The following is a 12,483-nucleotide window of genomic DNA, read 5'->3' as shown; positions in this document are numbered from 1 at the left end:
TTGTTACAAGCTTTAGCGAAAAACTGTCTCTGCTTTGACCTGACCAGTGAACGAAAATCAACAAGACCGAGTTCGACCAAGCAAAGAGAATTTGTAGTGGTTTTCCTTACACCTAACAGTTGCTTTATGCACCATAAATATAATTTTTCCATGGGTCTCAAATCACCGTTAATCCAAGATTCATTTCCATACATTAATGCTGGTAACAAAGCCGAATGAAAAACCCTTTTCTTAATATAAAAAGGAACATCATTATTTTTATTTAAGAATGAAATAAATTTTAAAACATGACACATTCTAGATTGTGCTTCTGCTTTCACTGATGATGATATAGAGCCATCAGCAGTAAAAATACATCCTAAATATACATATTGCTCGCAGGGATCAACAACAATACTCCCTACAACCATTGGCTCCTCATCGCGTCCGTTGCCATTTATCACAAAAAATTTAGTCTTACTACTATTTATTTTCATTCCATGAGAGCTACAAAACTGATTGAGTAAATTTAACTTTTGCATCATACCACGCCTGCTTGTTGAAAGGAATATCGTGTCATCCATAAGGACAAGGATGTGTAACCAACCCAGAAACCCATCAATGCCACAATTATTTTTAATTAATCTTATAAGATCGTCCACAGAAATGACAAACAATAGACATGAGGTTGGTGACCCCTGACGAACACCAATTGTCGAAGCAATTAGAGTTGTCCCAACAATACTATTGGTAATTTTGTACATAGAAATAAGTGCTACTATCATTACAGATCCACAACCTAGTCTTTTCAATATCAAAAATAAAGTACGCCTTAGTACTCGTTCATAAGCTTGTTGGAAATCAATAAATGTCACAAAAAATTTGAGTTTTTTCCTCTTTGCAAGTAAGTAAGTATAGCTTAGTTTTACCAGACCACTGAGCTGATTAACAGCTCTCCTAGGGCTGGTCAATCAACAGTCGTAAAGATATAATATGCTCCAAACACCCCCTTCCCCTCTGCGACCCCGCCTGCTCCCTGCATGGAGTAAACCAAAGAGAGAGTCGGGCACACAGAACTGCATCATACAATTAGCTATTGAGTTTATCACATTTATTGCCCGATAATTTTTAACCAATAACCTTGAACCACGTTTAAAGACAGTAAACAACTTTGCATTAATCCACGATACAGGATACAATGAGGACATAAATATATTGTTAAACAAGGCTACTATACATAAAATCCAAGACACAGGTATCATTTTATATAATCCAGGGGCACTCCATCAGGTCCGCTCGCTTTCCCACTCTTCAAACGCTTGATTTGTGATTGTACTTCATGGCATGAAATAGGACCATCTAAAATGGGTACATATATATCAGTTTGTAAGTCATCAAGATTCTCAATCGTATCCCCCGAGTGGCCATACAGCTGTGTGAAGTGTTCAATAAATTCCTTATCTGATGGTGAAGAAGCATTACCAAAGTCAGTTGAATTGGTATTTAACTCTCCGCGCCAATTAATAGCACGCCAAATTGTAGCACTATCATTCTCACTTAAAAGGCGTTCCCACCTATTTACAGTAACATCAACACCAGGTGCTGGCCTCCTAACTACCGATTTACTTGCGCACTCGTAGAATATAGTACCCAGATCACCTTCAAAATTGTCAATACTTCCATCAAAAGTAGGTTCTCTATGTTTCGCCAACTCACTAACAAACAATTCTTGATTCATTTGTTCTGACATTATAGGCGGAGTCACATATTTATTAGTAGCTTTACTTTGCAACACTGCATGACCACCGAGCTGAGACGCTCTTTCTTTTATATCAGTTAAATCGAGGCCAGGGCATATAAAGGCTAAGGATATGGGTGCATGATTAGAAGGTAATCTCAAATCCTGGATTATATCGAAACTCTTAACAATGTGTATGTACTCATGAGATATCAAACAAGAATCAAGCTCAGACACCCACAGTTGTCCCTGCCTATAAGTAAGACCTCCCTTGAATTGCCTGCAAGACGTTTGAAGATTGTTAACAACCAAAAGTTTTTCATCTACACAAATCCCGAGTAACATCCTCCCATTGTCATTAGGGTTAGGTAGGGCGTCCGGGATAGTAGGGTAAGAATAGCTAGGTAGATCCTCTCTCACCGGCAAGTCACGGACACCGACACCAAAACGAGCGTTGAAATCACCCATCACCACACAACCACCTACATAAGACTTAACTTTCTCCTGTATTTTACTAAGTAATGACATGTCAAAATAAGGTGAATCAGATGGGGGGACATAACAAAAACCAAATAACACATTCGGCACACAACTAATTGTGAGCCACACCTGATCACTAATACTTATATCTTCAATCACAACGTAAGAAAAAAGACACCTACGGATCAAAACACAAGTACCTCCGCGGTGTTCTGCGTTCCTATTACGACTAATACAAGATACATAACCAGGGAAATTAATTGGTGACGAGGTTTTTACTTCATTAAGGCAAATTATATCATAATCCAATAATAAATTCTCTACAAAAGTTTTCTCAATCTTGGTCCTAACACCAAGAAGATTATTTCAATGGTTGAGGAATAGATAAACTCGCTACTGATGTACCCTCTGTATAGGGGTATCTAACGGCTAATGTTGAATTTTCTGCACGTGGGATGCCTCCACAATTCACCAGTTAAGCTTTAAATGTGGCAGTAACCACTGTCTTTTTTTTGAAGCCACCTCACACACTACTTGGGTAAATGGATCAGCGTTGAAAAAGAAATGCGCTCGTGTGTGCGTGTGCATGACTTCTTCAGTATTACATGTTGTACCTGAGCTATGCGGTAATTTCTCATTTTGCAGGGGTATTCCATTTTTAGCACTTTCCTTGGTTATATATTTAGTCTTGTTGTAATATCAAAATCAGTCAAGAGGTATAGTTATCTGCCCTTTAAAAGAATACACCGTAAAATCTGGTTTGAATTTTCTTGCTAAAAAGTCTGGCGAAAGGCTCTGTTTCTTACTACCTACTCCAGAATTCATTAATTTGATAAAACTTTGTACATAGTCCATTATATCCACGTTTCATGGAGATGCATACTGGCCAAAATACGCCGTAGCATTATCTCCAGAGCTGAATGATATATGCGTGGAAATATCTGGATCAGTTTACTTTCCGTTAATGCTACAGCATGTGAGACCCGAGCTTCTGGGCTATCTGGTTACTGGTTTTTTATCATTTATTGGTCATGGCGATGTTTATCAGAACGAATTCATAAAGATAAAAATTAGCTTTATCCCATCATAAAAGTAAATGGAAGAAAACAGTAAATCATTATTTCTAGATTTTGGTGATAATCAGTCACTGCTACAGTTTCCTGATGTTGGTCAGCAAGAATTGCAGTCTTCCAGTCTTGCGTGAGAAGTTGTTTGAAGCCCCTAAGAAGTAGGATGTTGCGAGAGCTAGGCCTAATCTTAATATTCTAAACGTTTCTACTGCTATTTGTCAAAATGGCAACACACACATGGCATTTAATTGTTATTTAATACCCCCCCCCTTCTCTCTCTCTCTCTCTCTCTCTCTCTCTCTCTCTCTCTCTCTCTCTCTCTCTCTCTCTCTCTCATCCGTAGTGTAAAAAGATTCAGTGAAGCACATTTAACCCATCCATAAACTAAATTTTTGAATACCAATTATTGATAAACATTACGCTGTCTTTAACATTTGCATTAAGTATGCTAAGTCCTCAATTAACATGCATAATTTTTGTGTAAGAACGGGCTGAACAAAAAACTCGTTGTATAAAAATTGGTGGGTGATGAGTTATTGTAATACAGATTTTGAAGAAATTGCTCTTTTTTTATCATTAAATCTAATTTACATTTCCATAAACATCTGACAGAAAAGCTTAATAAGGGGAACTGGAACCAGTAACGATTATAATTACTGGGGAATATTCACATCCCTTACTGTATTTTTAAGGTATTTGACAACTAGAATCCTTTGTATTTCATTTAGATATACATACATACACACATTTTATACACTATATTATATATATATATGTATATATATATATGTATATATATATATGTATATATATATGTATATATATATATATATGTATATATATATATGTATATATGTATATATATATGTATATATGTATATGTATATATATATGTATATATATATATGTATATATGTATATGTATATGTATATGTATATATATATATATATGTATATATATATATGTATATATATATGTATATATATATGTATATATATATATATATATATGTATATATATATGTATATATGTATATATATATATATATGTATATATATGTATATATATATATATATATATATATATATATATATGTATATATATATATATATATATATATATGTATATATATATATATATATATGTATATATGTATATATATATGTATATATATATATGTATATATATATATATATATATATATATATATATATATATGTATATATATATATATATATATATATATATATGTATATATATATATATGTATATATATATGTATATATATATATGTATATATATATATATATATATATATATATATATATATATATATATATATATATATATATATATATATATATATATATATATATATATATATATATATAACTGAATCACGAAAATATGGACCAGAGTTCATACTTACGACTCGACATTCCCAAAGGTCTTAATTGTCTCTCAGTAAATCCCAAGCCATGTTTCAGTTCCAAGGTAGCCCTCTGAGGTGAAGTGACCCCAGCAAACAGCCGATGCCTATGGTGAAGACAATACGGGTGTGTTTCTTCAAATCTTACCAATCAGTCCAGTTTACTCGAGTTCAGAGTTTTGTTCGTTATATGCTTTATGCCAGTCAGTTTTTATGGTGGCTGTGACCAGACATGAACACACAGTATGATGGCACTGATGCCTAAAGAAGAATAAGACTTAATGAGTGGGGCAGCTAACGGCCTAAACTCCAGTCAGTTTGCTCCACTCATTATCTTTAGCCATAGTAGTCCGGATTCATTTCTGTAAACTGATTTTATTTCATCTCTCTCTCTCTCTCTCTCTCTCTCTCTCTCTCTCTCTCTCTCTCTCTCTCTCTCTCTCTCTCTCTCTCTGCGTCCCAAATGCAAAAGCAATACTGTAAACAAGGACGCTTATGTCTAACCCAATATTGTGACAGTGAGGTGCAGAAAAGAGTTTACATCCAAACAATACAAATTTTACAATCTGTACAATGCGATCATTGCAAGAGAAATTGGAATCAACATGAGCACCTAAAACAAAGAAAGAAGTGAAAGGTTCAGCTAATTTGCAATATATTATTATCAAGAGGCAAAATCATTCATCACACTGGCTGCTTTTCTTTTTACATCATTAGCATTGGTGTCGTGAGCATATGATTGCAAAATCCTCTATTCCGCTCGACCGTTTCAACCTGCCCTTATTGGAATCTTGCACTTATTAACCATCATTGTCATTTTCAGGCAGCAACCTTCACCTTTCTTTCTTCCACAAAACACTTTCGTCATCGCTTGTCCGAGACACATTTCCACGTTATCTTATTAATTTTTTCGTAATGTTTTTCTAGGACTTCTCAAGTTGGTAGCTTTCATTTTAATTTTTGTAATTAAATCAACACTTGACCCAGCTACGGTACCTTTCTTTTCCCATCAGCGCCTTTCAGCAGAAATCAAATCTTACGTCCTCACAGGAGTGCAATTTAAAAAAAAATGATTTGGATCTTTCCTAGGAAGTGACCCCCAAAGGTTTTAACCAGGTATGTATCCACCTTTGCGGCGTGTTTAGTACAAGCCCTTTGGGATGACCGTGAAAACGTAAACAATAGAGTGTAAATATAAAGATAATGACCCCAAAGAAATATTGGTCCTAGATAACAACCCCCGAACTTCGCTGGGAGTCAACATCTAGGAAAGATCCTTTCTTATCCATTCCCCTATGAGCCCCTCTTCTAGGCCTACTTGATATAATCCTGGGCCACGCTTCCATCTTCACTTTCCAACTGTGACATCAACTAATGGTACGCTCCCACTGCTTTCTGTGTCCTTTGTCCCGTATTGTATCCGCTTCACTCAGAACCAACATCCTAATTATTCTAACAGTCATGCTGACACTCTCTTTAAATGTTTCATGGCCTTCCACTTTTCATTTTCCTCACTTTCTCCTTTACTTTCATTCCTCCGTTTATCTTCTAAATGTCTTTTTAAGAAAATCGTTTCCCCTCACATACATTGTCTATAATCCTCTTACTTTGTATTATCCTATAAACGCCTAAACGTTAAGTATATCTCAGTTTAACCAGACCACCACTGAGATGATTAACAGCTCTCCTAGGGCTGGCCCGAAGGATTACATTTATTTTACGTGGCTAAGAACCAACTGGTTACCTGGCAACGGGACCTACAGCTTATTGTGGAATCCGAACCACAAACCAGAAACACTCCCGCCCCCCAAAAGTACCAGCATTTGGACCATCACCAGGACAAGACATAAAAATGATATCAGTAATGATTTAGAAGTAATAATGCAAGACAAAGCGAAACCAATGCATATGAGAGAGAGAGAGAGAGAGAGAGAGAGAGAGAGAGAGAGAGAGAGAGAGAGAGAGAGAGAGAGAGCCAGCCATCCCGAGTTATACAGACAACAAAACCACGACCAGATCCATCATAATCCAGTGATCAAGATTCTATGATTAATCACAGCCAGCTGCAGGTCATACCCGGAATTGCAAATCCAGGGGATTTCCAGTCTCGGTTTAGCATTTACCATTTATGCTCTGCTACGTAGATACTGATATGACTGATGGAGATGTCAAAAAACTGCAAGCTGCTTGTATGGCAGGTATACGGCTTTTATGGAAGTCGGGATATACATTTCACTTTCTATTTTTAATTTTTAAACCTTGCCTGCAGTTTTAAAATGTAAGGATTAAAAAAATACTAAATTTTTAATTCCTTTCTGGCATTATTAACAAATTCAGTAATGGGCAGGTCATTCACTTGATTCGTTTTTTTTTTTTTTTACCTAATTACCATTACATCATTTTTACCACGCATTAGAAAACAATGACCATGGCGATATATAAATTAGCAAGACATGAAATATAAATTTAGTGTAATTCCATATTTTTACCCTCTGAGTATTTGTATTTAATTGCAGAAGGCACCCTTCCTTTTGTCTTCCGTAGGGGGATAGTGCCGTCAGTGCACCTTAGCGATGCACTGTAGGCATTACTTAAGGTTCTTTGTAGCGTTCCTTCAGCCCCTAGCTGCAGCCCCTTCCATTCCTTTTACAATACCTCCATTCATATTCTCTCTTCCATCGTGCTATCCACCCTCTCATGACACTTGTTTCATAGTGCAACTGTGAGGTTTTCCTCCTGTTACGCCTTTAAAACCTTTTTCCTCTCAATTTCCCTTTCAGCGCTGAATTACCCCATAGGTCCCAGTGCTTGGCCTTTGGCCTAAATTTTATATTCCATTCCATTCTATATTCCTTTCATCTGTCGGGAAACATTTCCCGAGCGAGGGAAGTTCAATTGCTCTTATACTTTCAAGTTTATTATACAGTACAGTAATATGCAAGGAATAACAAATGACGAACTAATCACTCGTGCATTATGGGTGGGTACTTAAGTACTTGGGTCTTACAGGTCTGACTTATGCTTTCATTCATAAGTCATTTGCCTCTCCTGTGCTTAATTTTCTCTCATATATGTTTATTTGATATTTGGATATTGATATAAATTGATTTCATCGTCAACCATTCAGCGGTAGCTTATATAACCAAGAAGTTGAAAAGTTCATTGCTTCTTTGCAGCCGTCATGGTATTTCATAAAGCACAAAGAAATAAAAAAAAAATAAATAAAAAATGAATAAAATAAATATAATCACACACACACACACAATGTTTCATGTTAGATTATGGGGAGGGAGATAGACAACTAAGCTTTACTTTCGATAGTGGAAGAATGTAAGAGCCCAGATAACATATGCATTCGAGGATAGTGACGGAAAGAGAGAGGAGTTCATTCGCAGAGAAAAGTGAGGCTGGGAAGTCAGTGTATGAAAATCAAAGATTAAATGTGAATTGGCAAACTTCATAATGCACAAGTAACTGTTGAAGCATCTCCTCCTTAGGAGTGAACTTGAGTGTGTCGAAGAACGTGAGTGATAAGTAGTAACCACTTATATTTCGCCTGTGTAGTATATCCAAAATAAGGGCTCTAATGGGAACCACGATTTACAACCAGAACAACATAGTAAAATTATTAGAGTAAATGGAAGTATTGTGAGAGGATGTTTCGATGAGGAGATGCACAGAGGAACTGGGTTTGTTGACCTGAATAAATGAACACAAAATTGCCAGTGCGTTTTCTGTGTATACTGAATGCCGGGAGAAGAGAATATCATGAATAGTTACTCCCAAAGGGAGGGTGTGGGTCTCCGAGTGGACGCCCCTCCCTCCCAGTGATATATAACTATGATATGGTGGTATGTATTTTGATTTAGTGCTAATCGTTCACATCTATCATTCTCTGTAACTTACTTTCCCCCACGGTTTCAATTAACACAAATAATAGTTAAACTCATAGTTTCTGGTGATGTAAACAAATTATTGCCTCCTTTAAATATTGGTACATGTTTTACTTACAAATCTTTATTTAGGTATTTAAAATAACATGCTTATCAAGCATTCCTAACGGTTCTAAGACAATTCTAAATCAGAATCAGAGTAAATAATTATAGGGACACACAGGGGGATAGGGTGGAGGGTGACATCGTATTTCAGTTCTTTTCCCGTTAATTCATGTGTTGTCCATCCAGTATATATAATATATATATATATATATATATATATATATATATATATATATATATATATATATATATATATATATATATATATATATATATATATATATATATATATATATATATATATATATATATATATATATATATATATATATATATATATATATATATATATATATATATATATATATATATATATATATATATATATATATATATACACACCGTGGCGTCACAGAACAATAGTGCTTGCGCCTCGGTTAAACTACAATATTTATTGTCTTTATGGGTGACATTTACAAATCAGTGTTCTCTCAAATGTTACGAATTTGTAAGAGTCATAAGAATCACAAGGACAATGATCAGAGAACCCGTAGCGTACGTTCTTGCTGAAACATCAGTGTTCAAGCAACCTTTACACTGAAATGATAATCCAGTATAAACGCTCTTTGAAAGGAAACCCTCCTGTTTGGCCTTTTTTTGGTGTTACGACATAGATCCGTGTTGTAAAGGTATTACGGAATTATGTTTAGAAAGATAATATAACTTTTTATGGTTTTTCTATATATTTTCAAAAAGAAAAAGGATGCTTTTATATGAGTTCCTTGATAGTAGTATTTTTATCTCTTTTTCTCCATTTGTTATTACATCTAATATGAATGTATTATTTAATCAGCAACAACAACAATTGCTGTTACTACCACAAATAAAATACGAAGTAATTGCAGTATCATTTTTACCAGTTGTGAGTCTTTGTTGGCGCAGTATATGAAAAGTGAAAAGAATATGCAGGGTTATGTGTAAAAACGCGCAAGTGGTAAAAAGGTCAGAGCAGGTTAAAGTGCAAAATTTACCCGGGTGCTGGAAGTGGCGTATTTCCAGCGGGCGTGTTTTGATACACACAGGATATTGACTGTTGTCCGTGTATTGTTCAATAAATGTTATTGGCAGTTCCTTGGCATATCAATTGGTGTTTAACATCTAAACAGAGTTTACGACCTACGGATCAGGAAATTAAAATATCAATCTTTGTAATATTTCACAGAGCGATAAATGAAGTCATATCACATAGGCTGTCATTATGCTTGCGGATTACAGGCAAAGCAAAACTTTGACATTTGAAAGCCAAATGAAAGTTATACGAATAGAAATTGTCAGTGATCGATAAACTAAAAATGTTCTTAAAATACTGATGCTTTTTTCACCGGATATAATAATTTTGTCCTATTTTTAGGTGACGCTTACTGAAACTGAACAGTAAGAGATATAATTAGGAGTGCCATGGAATAAGTTGGAAGGATTACTAAATTGTGAATGGCTTCATGATTTCGACTGAAGTAAATATGCAAAAAATGCTAAAAATTCACTCGACATTTCTGTTCATATTGTCGCCACCTGATCCCTTTTTAAGAGGACGCAGATATCAATCCAACCTTCTTGCAAGAGTAATGGTTCTCATGAATGACGCTTCAGTATCAGTTCGTTAGGTAGAATTTGCAATAATTTGATTTCCATCCGTGTTGAGTGCTTAAATGCATTTGAAATATATTCCATGTGTATTCATCATATTTCTGAAATTTTGGATGTATATTTTTATTCATTAAATAAGTGTTGATGGAGCACTCCTGACGCAAAATGGTGTATAACCATCGTTTGACAACTTCTTCCTGTTTCGAATTTTATATAATTGCAGTTGATCCAAAGCCACGCTGCGTCTCTTTCCCATTGACCGCATTGCCACTGGACAATCACAGAAAGGTAGCATTGTTAGGCCGGACATCTTCAGTAGTATCGAATCTAATCATATAAGTATTTATCGAATAGTCTTATCAACCTGACAACGATTCCAAAACTACGTAGGCGTGCGTTCATCCATTTAGAAGAAAGCTGAATATCAGAATCTGTTGAAAGAGCGTGGCCGAACTGCTGTCATCGGGGAGTTGGATCATGTTGCAAAAATTGCGTACAAAACAGATGACTGCTTTAGTGGTTCTGCGAGAAGCTCACCGATGAAGCCTTTCAGAATATCTGGTGCAGATTAACCAAGAGGTATTAATAGCGTCGTCATTCGTTGTCTCTTAGGAATAGTTTTGGAGGGTATTACTCTGAGGCTTACAATCCGTTTTGACTGGAGCTTGGAGGAATCGAGTGCTAGCTCGAGTGACACATCAAAGTATATATATATATATATATATATATATATATATATATATATATATATATATATATATATATATATATATATATATTTATATATTTCTTCGTTTAACTTGCTTTTTCCCATTTTTTATATGGGGTAAACACGATACCTTCTCTTGAATAACTTTTGATTTGGCGTTGGGGTAGGCCATAGCCTCGATCGGCTGCCCTGCCTGACATCGCTTAGACCCCGGAACTGCATGTGTACATGTATCATACCAAATCCCCAGCTCCTTTCTCCCAGCAGCGAGGAGAGTTGATATAAATATAATGTATATTATACATACTTTATATATATATATATATATATATATATATATATATATATATATATATATATATATATATATATATATATATTATATGTGTGTGTATGTATATATGTACATATGTATGCTTGTGTGTGTGAACACATACACACACCTGCACAGAAAGAGAGAGAGAGAGGAGAGAGATGTAAAACTTGAGATTGTTTTCATTGAAAAACGGAATAAATGCAGTTATGTTTCAGGCATTAGAAGTAAAAAAAAAAAAAATAAATAAAACGATGTCCCCAGTCAGCCCTAAAACGCCAGCGAGGGGATCTGACCATGTGGGCCTGGTTACCAAATTTATGAAAATCGGTTGCCATTAGTCATCAGAATGATAGATAACTGTAACCCCATGGATCAGATAAAAGAAAAAAAAGCTAAAAGCTGGACATGCCGTTGCCTTGCTGATTTATTTAGCTTTGTTCTGAACTACAAGTTATCATCGTAAATTTATGAGCAGGGGAGAGGGAGGGAAACTTCGCTCGCCAGATAATGAAAAACTCATTAGGGAGTCATTTTTCTTCTCTTCTTCTTTACTTTCCGGAGTTTTGTTATTTAGCCCATCGTACCTGAGTTTCATCCTATTGTTGCATGATATTATGTTTATCAAATTTATATATATTTAGATTAATTCGTTTTAGAGAAAATCAGGCAAAAAAAGATGATTAAATAAGACGATTTCTAGTGATTCTGAGAAGCTATTTCCTTTCCTAAATAAATGAAATACCGTCTGAAAAGAATTAAATTTTACCCCAAGAAAATAAAAAAAAATATAACAAAAATTTCTGTGGTCGTAAGCCAGACAATACATCAGAATGCATTTCCTGTTCTGCAAGATACAAAGGCAGAGAAATGTGTAGTATATTTCCCACGATACTAAATCCCCTTCAGTCTAATTGCAAACAGAAAATGAGATCTAGAGTCAGCAAAACAAAATGATACCCATTGTTTCTTTCATTTTCCTCATCCCAGTTTGAACTGTATCGGACACGTAATATCTGTGTGGCCCTTTATATGACCATGACAATATTTCATAGTTCTATTCACTCTTTAAGGTCGTTCGACATAGGAATAAATGCATCTCTGAAATCTGCATGCGCA

This window comes from Macrobrachium rosenbergii, chromosome 29 (genome assembly GCF_040412425.1).
Source record: "Macrobrachium rosenbergii isolate ZJJX-2024 chromosome 29, ASM4041242v1, whole genome shotgun sequence".
NCBI lineage: Eukaryota > Metazoa > Arthropoda > Malacostraca > Decapoda > Palaemonidae > Macrobrachium > Macrobrachium rosenbergii.
Note: the sequence above shows the minus strand (reverse complement) of the source record.